Source organism: Colletes latitarsis, chromosome 7, assembly GCF_051014445.1.
Source record: "Colletes latitarsis isolate SP2378_abdomen chromosome 7, iyColLati1, whole genome shotgun sequence".
Classification (NCBI taxonomy): Eukaryota; Metazoa; Arthropoda; class Insecta; order Hymenoptera; family Colletidae; genus Colletes; species Colletes latitarsis.
The window spans coordinates 3,337,098-3,353,409 of NC_135140.1; the positions used below are offsets into that span (position 1 = coordinate 3,337,098).

General features: G+C 34.6%; 1 protein-coding gene across 5 annotated transcripts in view; it reads left to right on the forward strand.

Moving 5' to 3' along the window:
• Positions 1 to 16,312, forward strand: part of Wake (ankyrin repeat and fibronectin type III domain containing protein wide awake) — a 225,862-nt gene that overhangs the window by 153,005 nt on the left and 56,545 nt on the right. Inside the window, exons 1-2 of one of the 5 annotated variants that reach the window (XM_076769206.1) lie at positions 2,547 to 2,695; positions 4,551 to 4,938. The exons of the other annotated variants lie outside the window; for them this stretch is intronic. The gene's annotated coding sequence lies outside the window, so the exon portion shown is untranslated. Of the gene's footprint in view, positions 1 to 2,546; positions 2,696 to 4,550; positions 4,939 to 16,312 lie in introns of those variants that run through there. 5 annotated transcript variants of the gene reach the window in all.

Below are 16,312 nucleotides of genomic sequence, written 5' to 3' on the forward strand. Positions count from 1 at the left end.
TTTCTGGCCAGAAATGATATTTTCGATAAGGATTTTTTTTTTCGAAAGTGCATAGGATTTCGAGGGTATGTCTATTCACCAAAAATGATTGTAATTGACCCCTGCAATTGAAAATAATTTTTTTAGAACGATTTAAAATTTTTTAATTTTGTCGAAAAATTTCACATTTTCGCGAATTTTTTTCTAGAAAGTGAGTAAGATTTCGGGGATATGTCTATTCACCAAAAAATATTATAATTGACCCCTGCAATTGAAAATAATTTTTTTAGAACGGTTTGAAATTTTTTATTTTTGTCGAATTTAGGCACCTACCTCCTGACGATTTTGCTTAAATATTCGTATTTTATTTTTACTAAATTTATTTCACACTGTACGGAAATGTTGTCTAATACTTTTTTGTAGGTACCCATGAGCTCTACTTCAAAAAAAAAGTTTCATTGAAATTTATTCACTATTTTAGGAGTTATGGCTGTTTGAAAATTGAACCATTTTTATGGGGTTTTTCTCATTTTACCGGGTTCAGGAACAACTTTTCGAATATTTTTGCGATTTCCACATATTCTTCACCAAAATACGCGTAGTTTGCATTTTGAAAAATTAAAATCGTCCGATTCGTTCAAAAGTTATGACGTTTTAAAGATTCGCATGAAATTTCTGGCAAACATTCTGGCCCGAAATTAAATTTTCGTAACGCAATTTTTTTTCTCAAAAGTGCGGAGGATATCGGGGTTATGTCTATTGACCGAAAATGATTGAAATTGACCCTTGCAACTGAAAATAATTTTTTTAGGACGATTTGAAGTCTTTTAATTTTGTCGAAAAATTTCACACCTTCTCGAATTTTTTTGTAGAAAGTGAGTAGGATTTCGAGGATATGTCTATTCACCAAAAATGATTGTAATTGACCCTTGCAACTGAAAATAATTTTTTTAGAACGATTTGAAATCTTTTAATTTTGTCGAAAAATTTCACACCTACTCGAATTTTTTTCTCAAAAATGCGCAGGAATTCGGAGTTATGTCGATTGACCAAAAGTAATTGAAATTGACTCCTCCAACCAAAGATAATTTTTTTAGAACGTTTTGAAATCTTTTAATTTTGTAGAAAAATTTCACTTCTCGAATTTTTTTCTAGAAAGTGAGTAGGATTTCGAGGATACGTCTATTCACCAAAAATGATTGCAATTGACCCCTGCAACTGAAAATAATTTTTTTAGGACGATTTGAAATCTTTTAATTTTGTCGATAAATTTCACACCTACTCGAATTTTTTTCTCAAAAATGCGCAGGAATTCGAAGTTATGTCGATTGACCAAAAATGATTGAAATTGACCCCTGCAAACAAAGATAATTTTTTTAGAACGGTTTGAAATCTTTTAATTTTGTCGAAAAATTTCACACCTACTCGAATTTTTTTCTCAAAAGTGCGCAGGAATTCGGGGTTATGTCTATTGACCAAAAATGATTGAAATTGACACCTGCAAACAAAGATAATTTTTTTAGAACGGTTTGAAATCTTTTAATTTTGTTGAAAAATTTCACACCTACTCGAATTTTTTTCTCAAAAGTGCGCAGGAATTCGGAGTTATGTCTATTGACCAAAAATTATTGAAATTTACCCTTGCAACCAAAAATAATTTTTCCAGAACGATCTGAAGTTTTTTAATTTCGTCGAAAAATCTTCCGATCGGTATGGAATTTTAAGTGTGAATAACTTTTTAACGAAGCCTCAATCAACAAATTGTTATTCTTGATTCTCGTCTTATTTTGGCCTGTAGAATCTGCCATGCAAATTTTTTTGTACCATTATCCTTCATTCAAGGTGTTTCATCACTTTACTATCAATATTCTATTTAAAGTTTGCTTGGATGACTTCATTTCATTAGAAGAAATGTAACAATTTTATAATTAGTAGTCGTACAAAATTCATACTGATAAATCCTAGGATGTATCAATCGTACTTTCTTTGAAACAAGTATACAAAATTTTAAAAAACAGAATGGGAAGTTAAGACTACTTTTCAAGATATCCAAGATTTTCAATAGTCACAAAATACATCAAAATTTCAAAGGTTTCGTTCTGCGAATCGTGTTCAAAGTGGTTCTTCGTGGACCTCAGAAAAAAAAACTTGATCGTTGAGATTCGAACCGTCAATAATAACAAGCCACGAAGGTTCCCGGGATTCGAACGATAGTCACGGTGCCTTCGCGGTGAATCTGACATACCTGAATGGTCAGGTAGGGTCTCAGCCAATCGTCTTCCACGCTTTGTTTACGTCCTCGTGTCCGATCACGCGGTTGGCTACACCGAGTCGCTTGTCTAAGGAGCCTTTCAGTCCACGATCGTTCGCGTGTTCGGTTGTTTCTCCGCCGCGAGGATCTTCGCTCTCGTCGAAGATCGCGATCCATCGACAGTGCCCGGCGAGCGTGGATCGGTGCACGCAGGTGAATCGTCGGAGGATTTGTGCGTTTACTTATCGGTTACGCGTGGTTAAGGTGTCAAATGGTGCGCGTCGTCGTGGTCTCGATGAACGTTGGGATAAACAGATCCTTGAACGACGTTTTTTCCGTGCGGATCGCGAGAACGTCATGGCGTCGGAGCGTTCGGGAAGATTGGCGGAAAAATTGAAACGCCGGTCGAATCGATCGACAACGGTGCACGATTGAACCATCGCCCTCCGCTGGCCAGGATTTCTGGTAACTCGGTGGTACATTGTTAACTCGATCGACGAATCGAATCATCGTAAATGCGATAACAGGACCGCGTGGATCGTCGCGAATCCTCGAGAGTGCGTTGGCTTCTCGATCGATCGACGCGTTCCTTGTCCCAGGATTTCGCAGGTTAATCGCTTTACCATCTCCTAGACGCAGCGTTTAGAACCCTGATAATCTTGGAACGATCGGAATTGTGGCTAGGTGGACAGTTTCCATCTTCCAGAGATGAAATCATTCGAATATTTGTCACTGTTATTAAGTATTCTAATATTTCAAAATAACGAAGGGCGGTGTTTCGTGTTCCTTGGAATCTTTTACGACTTTGAGGAATTTTAACTACGTTGGGGAGTCAGGATAGCGCATAGAATATTTAGAAGCGATAAACGTAAATATATGTTTGAAAAAGGGTAAAAAGGTTGGGCAAATTTTATTCACGAATATCGAATTAGAACTTTGGATGCGTTTGTAAACTACCAGTAAGTTAATTTACAAACGAATTTACTAATAAATTAAATAACGTAGATAAAATTTGTATTCGTTGTTCGTGACATTTGTTTATGAAACGGGATTACTCGAAATTGAGTAACGATAAACAGTGACGAGTGAAAGTGCAAGCACGCGGCGCGAATAATTTTCGTAATAACATACACACGGCTTTTCACTAATCATGTTGTGTATTCGTGAGAAATAAACATTATATCTTGTGTAAACTACTTAATTCTGAACCTTGGTCCTTCGTGTCTTACTATCTAGAGTATAGCAGTGTTAACAGTTCGGTGGGTCTCGAATTCAAATCGATAATCATTAATTATGCAATTTCCTGTAATTTATGCCTCAGAAACCATCGATGAAATAGAAATTGTAGAGTCGCAACGATAACTGGGTTTATTAGTCAACCATCGACTAAACGTAGTCATTTGTTCGACGTTCGCGTAAAATATTCACCGCGTATAACGCGAGCTATTCCACCACTCGAGGGACCACCGGAAAGTTTAAATGGCGAAAAGAGTCGCAAAGAGTGCAGTCACTTCGAGAATCACTTCAGGGACGTTACGGAAATTGTTCAGTCAGCTCGGTCACCGGAACCGCGTAGGACGTTACGACCTAACCGTTGCCATAACTTTGCGTCACAAAGAGATACATTCATAGGAAACAGGTGTCGCTCTAGCGACATCGAGTACATTCCCTCGGGCGTAAAACTCACGAATAAAAAACGTAGTTCCCTATTTAATGACAGAATAGATCCTCCACGCGAGTTTTAACCATTTCGATTCGCCATTTTGGCGATCCCTTCGGAAATAAGTGATAAGAAATCGTCAAACGAGTGTCGAGCATATTTGAGGCGATAATAACAGGGTGTTCGTGATGTTTCTTAAAAACAAAAGCACAAAGAAATTTACGTAGTAATACTTTCCTAGAAAATAATAATTTGCAAATTCTTTATATCATTCTATTCACATTATTTTATTTGTGACTCAATTTTGCATCGTTGCAAATTGTAATGGCAAGTAACAATTGTATTTCAATTGTAATAAAAAAAATGAACATATAGGCTATAGATCGCTCACTAATATTCACGTGGAATAAAGCATTGTTAATCCTTCGAAACTTTAAGCCGTTTTACAGATTCGAATCGTTCCAAATCCTCCCATAGCTATATTGGCTTATTTCAATTTTTTAAACGGAACTTGCGATATGTTTCGATGGGGAATGAAATTCTACCGTGATCGATCGATTACAGAGATATCGTCGCGTAAAACGATCGCCTTTAAGAATGAAATCGCGTGAATCGCGAGCTTCGGCGACGCGCGAGGATGCCTGACAGCGGAGGGTGAAGTTTTCAGCCGTGAAAAAGCCGGTGCGCCGCAGGGATGCGGTCGAGAAAAAAAAACAGTATCGTTTCGCGAGATATCGAGAGCGGCCAGTGGAAGGACGAGACACGACGAAAATGGACGGAGAGGTTTGAGGGACACACGGTGCAAAGGTAGAGGACCTTGGTGCATCTCAAAGAAAGAGAAAGAGAGAGAGTGGTAAACCGGTTTCTACATTTGGTGCAACGACGCGCCTTCTGCGTTTTACCGGCGTGTTTTCAGGAAGAAATTTTCACGCGCCAAGGCTCCGTTACTTCCTCTAATTCGCCCGTCGGAAAGCGTGCAAGATCGGCTTTCGCTCTTCATGGAAACGCCCTTGGGCGCTTTAGTCCAGCCTGGATGTATTTGTAGAGGGTACGTTTATTTTCTTTTTATTATCCTTCATCTTCTTCTTCTTCTTCTCTCTCTTTCTCTCACTTCGACTTATACATCGTGTACTTTGCATCATTTTCTATCGAGTTTTCCAACAAGAGCGCTAGAACTTTCAATTGTCATGGCTGCCATACTTGTTGCTCGCTGGATCGTTTCAAATCATTATGGAAAGATACGCGGTCGCTCAACGCGTTGAAATTATTCAAATTTATTAGCAAAGTTATTAGAAGAAACAGAACTCACGATTCTGGCCTTTCTTTGGTTTAGTCGACAAACACGCTTCAACGTGTCAATCCAGTGCAAGAGAATTAAAGAATATTGCTATTGTAAGAAAAACTGTTACAGAGATTCCAAATTGGTCGATTGTACAATGCTCCCAAGAATTTTTCTTGTGGGATCATGTTGAACTTTGTTCCAACGAACCATAAACTGTCAAAATCTTAAAACAAACATTCAGGTGGGATACAAAAATTGGGTTTATAGTATTTATAGGCCAACTGATCCTCAAGATCTTGCAATTTGGCATCACTAGACTTTTTCTTGTGGGACCATGTTGAGTCTTGTTTGTTCTAGCAAACCACAAACTGTCGACGATTTCGAAACAAACATCATTCGTGTTATTAGTTAAAGTTTCACACCTTCTCGAATTTTTTTCTAGAAAGCGGGTAGGATTTCGGAGGTACGTCTATTTACCAAAAATTATTGTAATTGACCCCGGCAATCGAAAATAATTTTTCCAGAACGATTTGAAATTTTTTTTTTCGTCATAAAATTTCACACCTTCTCGAATTTTTTTCTAGAAAGCGGGTAGAATTTCGGGGATATGTCTATTCACCAAAAATTATTGTAATTGACCCCAGCAATCGAAAATATTTTTTCCAGAACGATTCGAAATTTTTTTTTTTCGTCGAAAAAAGGCACCTAATTAGATTTTTGGTAAGGAATTTTTTTCTCGAAAGTGCGTAGGATTTCGGGGGTATGTGTAATGACAAAAAATTATTGTAATTGACCCCCACAACCGAAAATAATTTTTCCAGAACGATTTGAAATTTTTGAATTTAATTGTTAATAACTTTTTAACGAGGTCTCAGTCAACAAATTTGTATTCTTGATTTTCGTCTTATTTTGGCCTCTAGAATCTCCCATTAAAATTTTTCCCAGGGGTGCCGAACACCCTGTATATGTCAATCATCGAAAATTGATTAATTATTATATTTACTCCACTAAACACAATCGTGATTGTAATTTAAATAATATCGTATTTCAAATTATATTTTGTAGATTTTATTTTATTTGAATTAAAAGTTCTATCGCTCGTTTTGGAAAACCCAACACTTTGTAATGCTCGCAAGAATTTTAATAGTATCTTTTACATATTTTTACTTTCAATTTTGACAAATTTTATATATAGTGAAAATCGTCTAGCACAGTCTTTTTCCTAGTTTTGTTTATTGGATATTTTGTATAAACATGAAATCGTTATATACAGAAATATTCTACTTCTCACACAGAATCATTCTAGTACAATTTCTTGTAAAAACGAATGAAAGTTAACGTTTCTAGTAACATGTGGAAAAAGAATTGAATTATGTTAAGGAATGTAAAAACTTTGTTGAAAGGTATGCCCAGAATGATATTTAAGAGTGATATCCAGTTTATTCAATATCTTGGAAAGTTCAGGCGAATAAAATTTATTTTACTTTAATTTTAATTCGCGTAGATCTTTATTGGAACGATCAAATAAAAATTTCATTCGTTTCGCGGTTTAACTCTGGCTCGATCGTCAGTAGAGTGAGCATAGTTTTATCTTGAAACATATAGTACACGTTATTGACGATACATTATTCATAATACACGCGCAAGTGTGTGATTCGAAACTCATTATATTACATACGATTAATAAATTTCTTCCGATAATCGAATAATAAATACTAATACATAATACATTCCTTACAATTAATATTTCGAATAATCGACCTCGTGTTTAACCTTTCAACAGCTGCGTAAAAGTTTTAGCTTTCGTGGATAATTCTACAAGATTCATCACGTTTCCATTCAATTTTTACAAATATTTATAGTTCGAATCGTTAAAACAAAAAAATTGCAAAATTTAGCATCGAAAATGTTTTTCATAACAATTCTTAAATTACAAGCTTTAAAATGACTTTTAAGAAATAACGACGATTTCGTATTATCCTTGCTTCAAATATCGGAAGTATAATATATGGAAGATTTTGTAAAATACTTTCATAAACCACCGTTTAAATATCGACCGGATCCACCGATTTTCGTCCAAGAAGCGTGCATAAAATCCCGGAACTATTATACGCAGGAACGCAATAGCAAAAAGTCTTTGCAACAATTTTATGGCATCTGTAAATTGATGTTTCGCTATCTTGGCACGTTTAAAGGCAAAAGAAATTCTATGAACTGTACATAGACCCGAAGAAAGTGATTCGCGATGCGGTTTTACAGTGTCGTTAGTCGTTGAATCGCTGAGCGTCCAGTGAAAGTGTATTCGAGATTGAATACAAATCATGATTACAACAGTGATTAAATTCATCGCGTGTATTCTTCCAATTTCGCTACAAATGCAAACTGAGTAAGAAATAAAAGAATTCGAAGTATAATATGAATTTCAAAGTAGTTTATCGTGACGAATGTAATTAAATTTGTTCCACATTAGCCGTAATCAGGGCTCAAACGAAGCTATTAAAATTTTCTATTAGTTCTAATATAACAATTATTTCGTTACTTAAAGAGAACACGAAACATTTTTCTCTTAAAATTGATATTTTTCTACGCGCCTGAGTTATGCAGCGTGTGTCGATCGATCGCGAAGAAGGGCGGTGAAATTTTGCTCAGATTTTCCAGAAAATTAGGTTTCATCCTCTCTTGAGTAAAAATACACACTAGATTTAAGGCACCGACGTCTCTCACCGCGTCGATTAAAGATCAAATTGAGATTAAAGGAAAATTTTCGGAGGATTCAGCGCTGGTTTCTTTACCCTCGTTTCTTTTCTTTCTCTCTATCTTTATTACCCGTTTGCAGTCCCTCGAAATCACACGCGTTCAATTAAGCTCTCCACTTTCCAGCTCCTCCGTAATTACTCAGCTCGAGTCTCGTTTCGCTCTTCGCTCCAAGGTTTGAAAATCCTAGTCGTAGAACATTTTCCTAGCAAGCAATCTGATACGTCTTATCAACAGCAAATATCTATTGTTCATCGAAGTAATCGATTCTAGTTTAGAAAGAAAATTAAATATTTGTTCTATTTTCTCTGATACAGAGATTAAAAGTAGTATTTAACAGGGGCCATTTTTGTCAATGATTACGTTTTACATTCGAGAGCCTGATCTGCAATTTTACATGAAACACATAATAATCGAACGAATTAAAAATTAATTTGATGTTTCGTTATTTAGAAGGGGGCAGAAAATAAAATTTGATCGCACGAGTACCATTTAAATTATTATAAGTCTTACTTGTTGGAAATGAAGAATAATAATCGAGCTTGGAGAGTCTTGTGAAAAAGTTGCGTTACAAAGAGAGTCGAATGAAATGAGATGTCAAACGAAGTTGATAGAGATATCGACAGCCATTAAAGCAGGATTTGAAAAGATTTAGTTGGAAAACATGTAAATTGTACGAACGTCAAAGCATGCGAAAACACCATCGAGAAGTACCTCGTTACATGCATTTCATTCGTTCCATTGAAATTTAACCCCCTTTGATCTGGATCTTTCCTTTTGATTAAAATAAATATTCTTGGCGTATCTCGAGTCGTTTGAGATTCGATAAGTATAATAAAATTTTAAAGTTATCGATGATATTTATCCAAAGAAGAATAGAAAAAGATTGTTTCGAGAGTAGCAAATAACGTTTTAAGGATGTATTGCTGTCTAGACTGTCAATTTCACGGCCCTTTTTGTAATTTTTTTTCTAACGATAGGTAGGCTGTTTTGTACTGAGACTTTGTAGATATATTTATTCATCTTATAAGCACGTACAATATTTTTTTCATGGAAAAATATTAAAAATCGTGGGAATTATAACTTCTTATTTAATGGCTCTTTTGGAAAAGGTGCTCCAATGGCTTCCAGGATTTCAGATAATTTGAAACAGAGGGGGTTAAAGTATCTTCAAAAGGAAGGTTGTAGTTATAGTAGGAACTAAAGAGAAGTCAAAACACTGATAAATAAAGAAATGGCGACGCTTCAAGTTTCGAATTTCTATTTGTTAATCGTTCAATTGTCTTTAGCGCATCAAAAAAAAAAATAGTAAAACTCAATATCTTTTTAAATCTCTAGTTCCAGCTATAAAGGCGTGTCTGCTGAATATTCTCTCCAAATTTGAAGTCAATCGGTCTACTAGATCTTGAAATATCATGTAAGCCATTTTAAATGCGTTTTTTTAAACAAGAAGCTATAACTCTTGCAATTTTTAATATTTTTTGATGAAAAAAATACTGTACATACCTATAAGACGAATAAATACAGGATGTTCGGCCACCCCTGGGAAAAATTTTAATGGGGGATTCTAGAAGTCAAAATAAGACGAAAATCAAGAATACTAATTTGTTGATTGAAGCTTCGTTAAAAAGTTATTAACAATTAAATTTAAAAATTTCAAATCGTTTTAGAAAAATTATTTTCGTTTGCAGGGGTCAATTGCAATCATTTTTGGTCATTACACATACATTCGAAATCCTAACTACTTTCGAGAAAAAATTTCAGTAAGTGGAGCAATTTTTCGACGAAATGAAAAACTTTCAAATCATTCTGGAAAAATTATTTTTAGTTGCAGGGGCCAATTGCAATCATTTTTAGTGAAAGGACATACCCTCGAAATCCTAACCATTCTCGAGAAAGAAATTCCTTAACGAAAAAATAATTACGAGCCAGAAATGTCTCCCAAAAATTTCATGCGTATCTTTAAAATGCCATAACTTCTGAACGGATTGGACGATTTTAATGTTCAAAAAGCCAAACGCCGCGTATTTTAGTGTAGAATATGTAGCAATTATAAAAATATTCGAAAAGTTGATCATTGACCCCGCAAAATGAGAAAAACCCCATAAAAATGGTCCAATTTTCAAACAGCCATAACTCCTACAATTGTGAATATATTTCAATGAAACTTTTTTCTGAAGTAGAGCTCATGTGTACCTACAGAAAAGTATTAGACAACTTTTCTGTAGGGCGTCAAACAAAATTACTAAAAATGAAAGAAGAATTTTTAAGAAAAATCGACTGGGGTAGGTTTTTCGACGAAAAAAAAATTTTTAATTAATTCTGAAAAAATTATTTTCTGTTGCGGGGGTCAATTACAATCATTTTTTGTGAATAGACATACCCCCGAAATCCTACCCAGTTTCTAGAAAAAAATTCAGTACTGGCGGAACTTTAAATATTAATAACTTTTTAACGAAGCCTCCATCAAGAAATTAGTATTCTTGATTTTCATCTTATTTTGGCCTCTAGAATCTCCCATTAAAATTTTTCCCAGGAGTGGCCGAACACCTTGTATATCTGCAAAATGTCACTACAAAACAATCTACCTGTCGTTAAAAAAAAAATCACAAAATAAGACCGAATAAATGACAGCCTAGACAGCAATACTCCCTTAAGTCGCCTGCAACCCCTTGATTACATTGAAAAATAGTATGGAGTCGTTTTAGGGTTAATTTTTTATCCGCATTAAAATGTAGAGTAGGCCTGAAGAGGTGAAAAGAACGCGTAGAATGTAGACTGTTATCGTGAAAAGTGTTTATATCTTCCTACACACGGTATTATCTGCGCCGGAAGCAGCCACGCTGTCCCGAGGAGCACAATCTTATTCTCTAACGCACGCGATAGTCTGTGGGAACATATTCTCGCTAGCGAATCGCGAGAAGCGAAGGAAACATCATAGTCATCTTCGTTCGTTCGGTAAAGTTATTTTTTCGCTTGTATCTTTTACATTTATTTTAAACACGGTACATTTCGAGTGCAATGTTTTCAGCGGTTCTTTGGAATTTTTTGGGAGAAACGGTATAATATCTTCGTATCAAATATCAACGCGTATCTTTAGATCCATATTCGAGGAACATCCACAATTTTTTCCATACAAAAATACTCAATAATTTAGAAATCACGGTAACTATACTAAAGGACAAATCTCGTGTCTCAATAAGTTTGAAAGTGTTTGAAGACCCGGAATAAAATCGTACAAAATTATTTTACCATTTATATTCTTCACTCTTAGATCGATTGTACTATCATCTCTTATTTTATTCCTTATTAGTTTCTTATAATTGTACATTTCGACGAGTTTGAAGTTGTTTGAAGACATTATTTGAAATAGTTTAACGTCCTCGAGATTTGTTCGCATCGTAGCGTGAAACATGGAAACATTCCAAAGTTTATCAAACCGTTTGAAGACATAGTTCGCATCGACGATATGAAAATATGTTTTTGTTCAATTTTTAATCGTTACCCGTGAAATAGCACGGCGTAACTGCGCTTTACGATTGCTGTTTACGGCTGCTTTTCCTCGTAATTCTTTTCGCGAGATATTATGAAATGGAAAATGGTTGTTCATTCCGAAACGAATTGCGACGTTTTAACGCGCTATAAACAACGGAGAATATATAAACTACGCTACTGGAGGCAGAGTTATATCTCAGCTAGCTGCATCGTCGAAAAATTAACGCGCGAACGTTTCAAATTGCATTTTGAAGACGTTGTTAACTAACAACGGTGCCCGTAAACTTAGCAAATTTTCTTTATAAATATACCCCGTGTACCGATCCTTTATTAAATTATAATTTATGGTCTCATCGTTGCGTTTGGTTGCATGCAACAAGAAATCGATGTTATCCTGCGGAATTATACGAAGTGCGATATTTCTACGTCAAGAGTCTAAAGTATAAAGAAACGTTACGTTCGGCCATTGAAACCGAGATTTATGTAAATTGGTGTTTTTATGGGTCGTAGGATCTGTTAAAAACTCTATAAAAATATAGGTATACTTCTAAGATCGTGGTCCAAATTATCATCGTTAAAGGCTTATCTGCACGATAAAACGAACGCGATGACTTTCGAATTTTCTTTCTAGACTGTTAACTTTCGTACGTTAAAGTTTCTGTTTGAAACTAGCCGCATCGAAGCGTTTTAAAATAATATTTCATCGGAAAAATATTAAAATATACAGGGTGTCCAACCACCCCTGGGAAAAATTTTAATGGGGGATTCTAGAGGCCAAAATAAGACGAAAATCAAGAATATCAATTTGTTGATAGACGCTCTGTTAAATGAATTTTTTTCTCAAAAATGCGCAAAATTTCGGGGGTATGTTTATTCATAAAAAATGATTGTAACCGACCCTCGCAACTGAACGTAATTTTTTTTAGAACGTTTTGAAATTTTTTTTGTCGTCGAAAAATTTAGGCACCTAATTAGATTTTCGGTAAGGAATTTTTTTCTCGAAAATGCACAAGATTTCGGGGGTTTGTCTATTCACCAAAAATGATTATAATTGACCCTCGCAAACGAAAATAATTTTTCCAGAACGATTTGAAATTTTTTTTTTTTCGTCGAAAAATTTCACACCTCGAATTTTTTTCTGGAAAGTGGGTGGGATTTCGGGGGTATGTCTATTCACCATAAGTGATTATAATTGACCCCCGCAACCGAAAATAATTTTTTTTAGTACGTTTTGAAATTTTTTTTGTCGTCGAAAAATTTAGGCACCTAATTAGATTTTCGGTAAGGAATTTTTTTCTCGAAAATGCGCAAGATTTCGGGGGTATGTCTATTCACCAAAAATGATTATAATTGACCCCCGCAAACGAAAATAATTTTTCCAGAACAATTTGAAATTTTTTTTTTTTCGTCGAAAAATTTCACACCTTCTCGAATTTTCTTCTAGAAAGTGGGTAGGATTTTGGGGGTATGTCTATTCACCAAAAATGATTATAATTGACCCCCGCAACCAAAAATAATTTTTTTTAGTACGTTTTGAAATTTTTTTTGTCGTCGAAAAATTTAGGCACCTAATTAGATTTTCGGTAAGGAATTTTTTTCTCGAAAATGTACAAGATTTCGGGGGTTTGTCTATTCACCAAAAATGATTATAATTGACCCCCGCAAACGAAAATAATTTTTCCAGAACGATTTGAAATGTTTTTTTTTTCGTCGAAAAATTTCACACCTTTTCGAATTTTTTTCTAGAAAGTGGGTGGGATTTCATGGGTATGTCTATTCACCAAAAGTGATTATAATTGACCCCCGCAACCGAAAATAATTTTTTTTAGTACGTTTTGAAATTTTTTTTGTCGTCGAAAAATTTAGGCACCTTCTCGAATTTTTTTCTAGAAAGTGGGTGGGATTTCGGGGGTATGTCTATTCACCAAAAGTGATTATAATTGACCCCCGCAACCGAAAATAATTTTTTTTAGTAGGTTTTGAAATTTTGTTTTGTCGTCGAAAAATTTGGGCACCTAATTAGATTTTCGGTAAGGAATTTTTTTCTCGAAAATGCGCAAGATTTCGGGGGTATGTCTATTCACCAAAAATTATTGAAATTGACCCCGACAATCGAAAATAATTTTTCCAGAATGATTTGAAATTTTTTTTTCCGTCGAAAAATTTCACACCTTCTCGAATTGTTTTCTAGAAAGTGGGTAGGATTTCGTGGGTATGTCTATTCACCAAAAGTGATTATAATTGACCCCCGCAACCAAAAATAATTTTTTTTAGTACGTTTTTGTTAGAATTTATTTATTGTGGACGAAATAGAAAAATAGTTAATAATAGTTTGTAACAGAAAAACATGGATGCCCGTCAGCTGAACAGAATTAAACAACCCACACCACAGGCAATCAATAAAACAAAACGTTTGCAGTCAATACCCGGACTCGCTAATTACCGCTAAATTCAACAGTTTTGAAATTTTGTTTTGTCGTCGAAAAATTTAGGCACCTAATTAGATTTTCGATAAGGAATTTTTTTCTCGAAAATGCGCAAGATTTCGGGGTATCTCTATTCACCAAAAATGATTATAATTGACCTCCGCAAACGAAAATAATTTTTCCAGAACGATTTGAAATTTTTTTTTTTCGTCGAAAAATTTCACACCTTCTCGAATTTTTTTCTAGAAAGTGGGTAGGATTTTGGGGGTATGTCTATTCACCAAAAGTGATTATAATTGACCCCAGCAACCGAAAATAATTTTTCCAGATCGATTTGAAATTTTTGAATTTAATTGTTAATAACCTTTTAACGAAGCCTCCATCAACAAATTGGTATTCTTGATTTTCGTCTTATTTTGGCCTCTAGAATCCCCTATTAAAATTTTTCCCAGGGGATGGCTTAACACACTGTATACGAACATAAAAATTAGAGATAGTTTAAAAAGGTAGTTTCAAACATGAATTTTTAAAAAGTCCATTCGTTCTGGAAGACCTTTTTCAGAATTTTCCTTAACTTTACGAACTATAAAACGCTCTTCCGGCGAGATTAATAACTTCTTCTTACAGCGACCCAATTTATTTTTTATTCCTCCTCCATCTTCATATCTTTTAATAATATTTCCAACCTTCTATAGAATAATCTTTCCAATCTCTTTATAAGGTTTTCCATCCTTCCTGTAAGTAATCACTAAATCCCTAATATCCAAGCTTGTTTTTTTCCTTTCTTTACTGTGACAAATATTGAAATTCATCCTCCGTTTCGTAACTAGGTATTCAAATACTCTAAAAAGCTATGTTTCACTATAATTATATTTTATAGAAAATGATAATATTATATGAAAATCTGAATATACTTTTCGAAGGGGTTAAACAGACAAAAATTTCGATTTTTTCAAAATTTCACTGTTTTCACCATTCGCGGGATATCGTAGCTATAAGTGTCTCAAATATGTTTGTAAATCACGGTGATCCGACTGGACATTCCCATAATCTTTCGACTTCCGTTCTTTTCAAATTCTGCATTCAATTACGCGAGCAGCCTGAAACTTTCCGTTACGAGGGTCTTGTCCACCCTTCTTCCTGTGACAGACTAGGAGAAAAACAGTCCGGAAAAGGGCGGCACCTGTACTACAGGTATCGATGTACCGGGTGTCCCGGAGGAACTCCAAAATTCGTGATGACGATACGCGTGCATTTACGAAACACTTAACTCGAAAAAGAATTAAAATAAGACAGTTTACGTTTCACGTTTTTAATTTATAATCTGTTTGGATCATTGATATTCTAATTCGGTATTTTCTGTGTAAAATCAGTATGTGGTTAGCTCTGATGACAAAAATTGTCCGCATTGAAAAATTTCCAACGTTTTACCTTTCGATAGCTGTAAACTAGGTTGGCAAAACACGTAGAGAATTGGCACACGCGATGGGAACTTTATTTTCTCGTTTCTTCGCAGTCCTCGATCGCTTGTAAATCTTCCCAGCGTCGATTATATGGCACTCAAGGGAGGGGACAGGAACTTTTTAACAAACTTCGACCGCTGTTATCCGGAGATACGTAGTAATCGAAATAAATTGGAGTACGATAAGTTGGTTCAACAGTTGAGAAGTTCGTTTTGGTCACCCGGTACGTAGTAAAGTAAGAAGCAGGTGGCCTTCACGATTCTTTTATCCGCTTTTCGATAATCCATTTTGTCGTGGTAACAACGTGCCATACAAATTTGTGCCAATTTTTGTTAATCTTTTGTCGAACGTCGCCTACTGTGCAAATTTTACTGTCAGTGAGTTTTAAAAGAAACACGGTCTTCGGCAGGTAATTTTTATGTCGACCTTTTGGTTTAAATCTTCTTCGATGTAATAACAAACGCAAACGAATTGTTCTTACAATTGGTTAACAGAAGCATAATTTGCAAGAGTATTTCTCAAACTATAATGACTCCTTAGAGATCAAATTATACGATGGAATAAAAAACACTTCGTAAAATTACTTATAGTTTATATTCAGTGATCGTGAAATCATACTATTGTTTTGAATATAATAAAATACATATATAATTAGCCACTTGTAAATTACTAATTACTACAAATTGATGTTATCAATTATAACTGAATAAATACATAAGTTCTCTACAATTAACAATTTAAATTAATAGAAATGATAATTTGTAGAATAAATTAAATTTACATTCGAGTATTAAATTGAATTGAACGCATCGAGGATGCAATTTCGCTCACTTATTAACGAATTCCTCCTTTTTAGTGATAAATAATTAATCGCGAGGAAATTAAACAAAATTATATTAAATTACAGCTGTTAATGGCAATCCTATTGATCAGAAATATATCACACTGGAGAAAATTAAAATTTTAACTAAAAATCTGTTAACATGGTTTCCATATTAATTA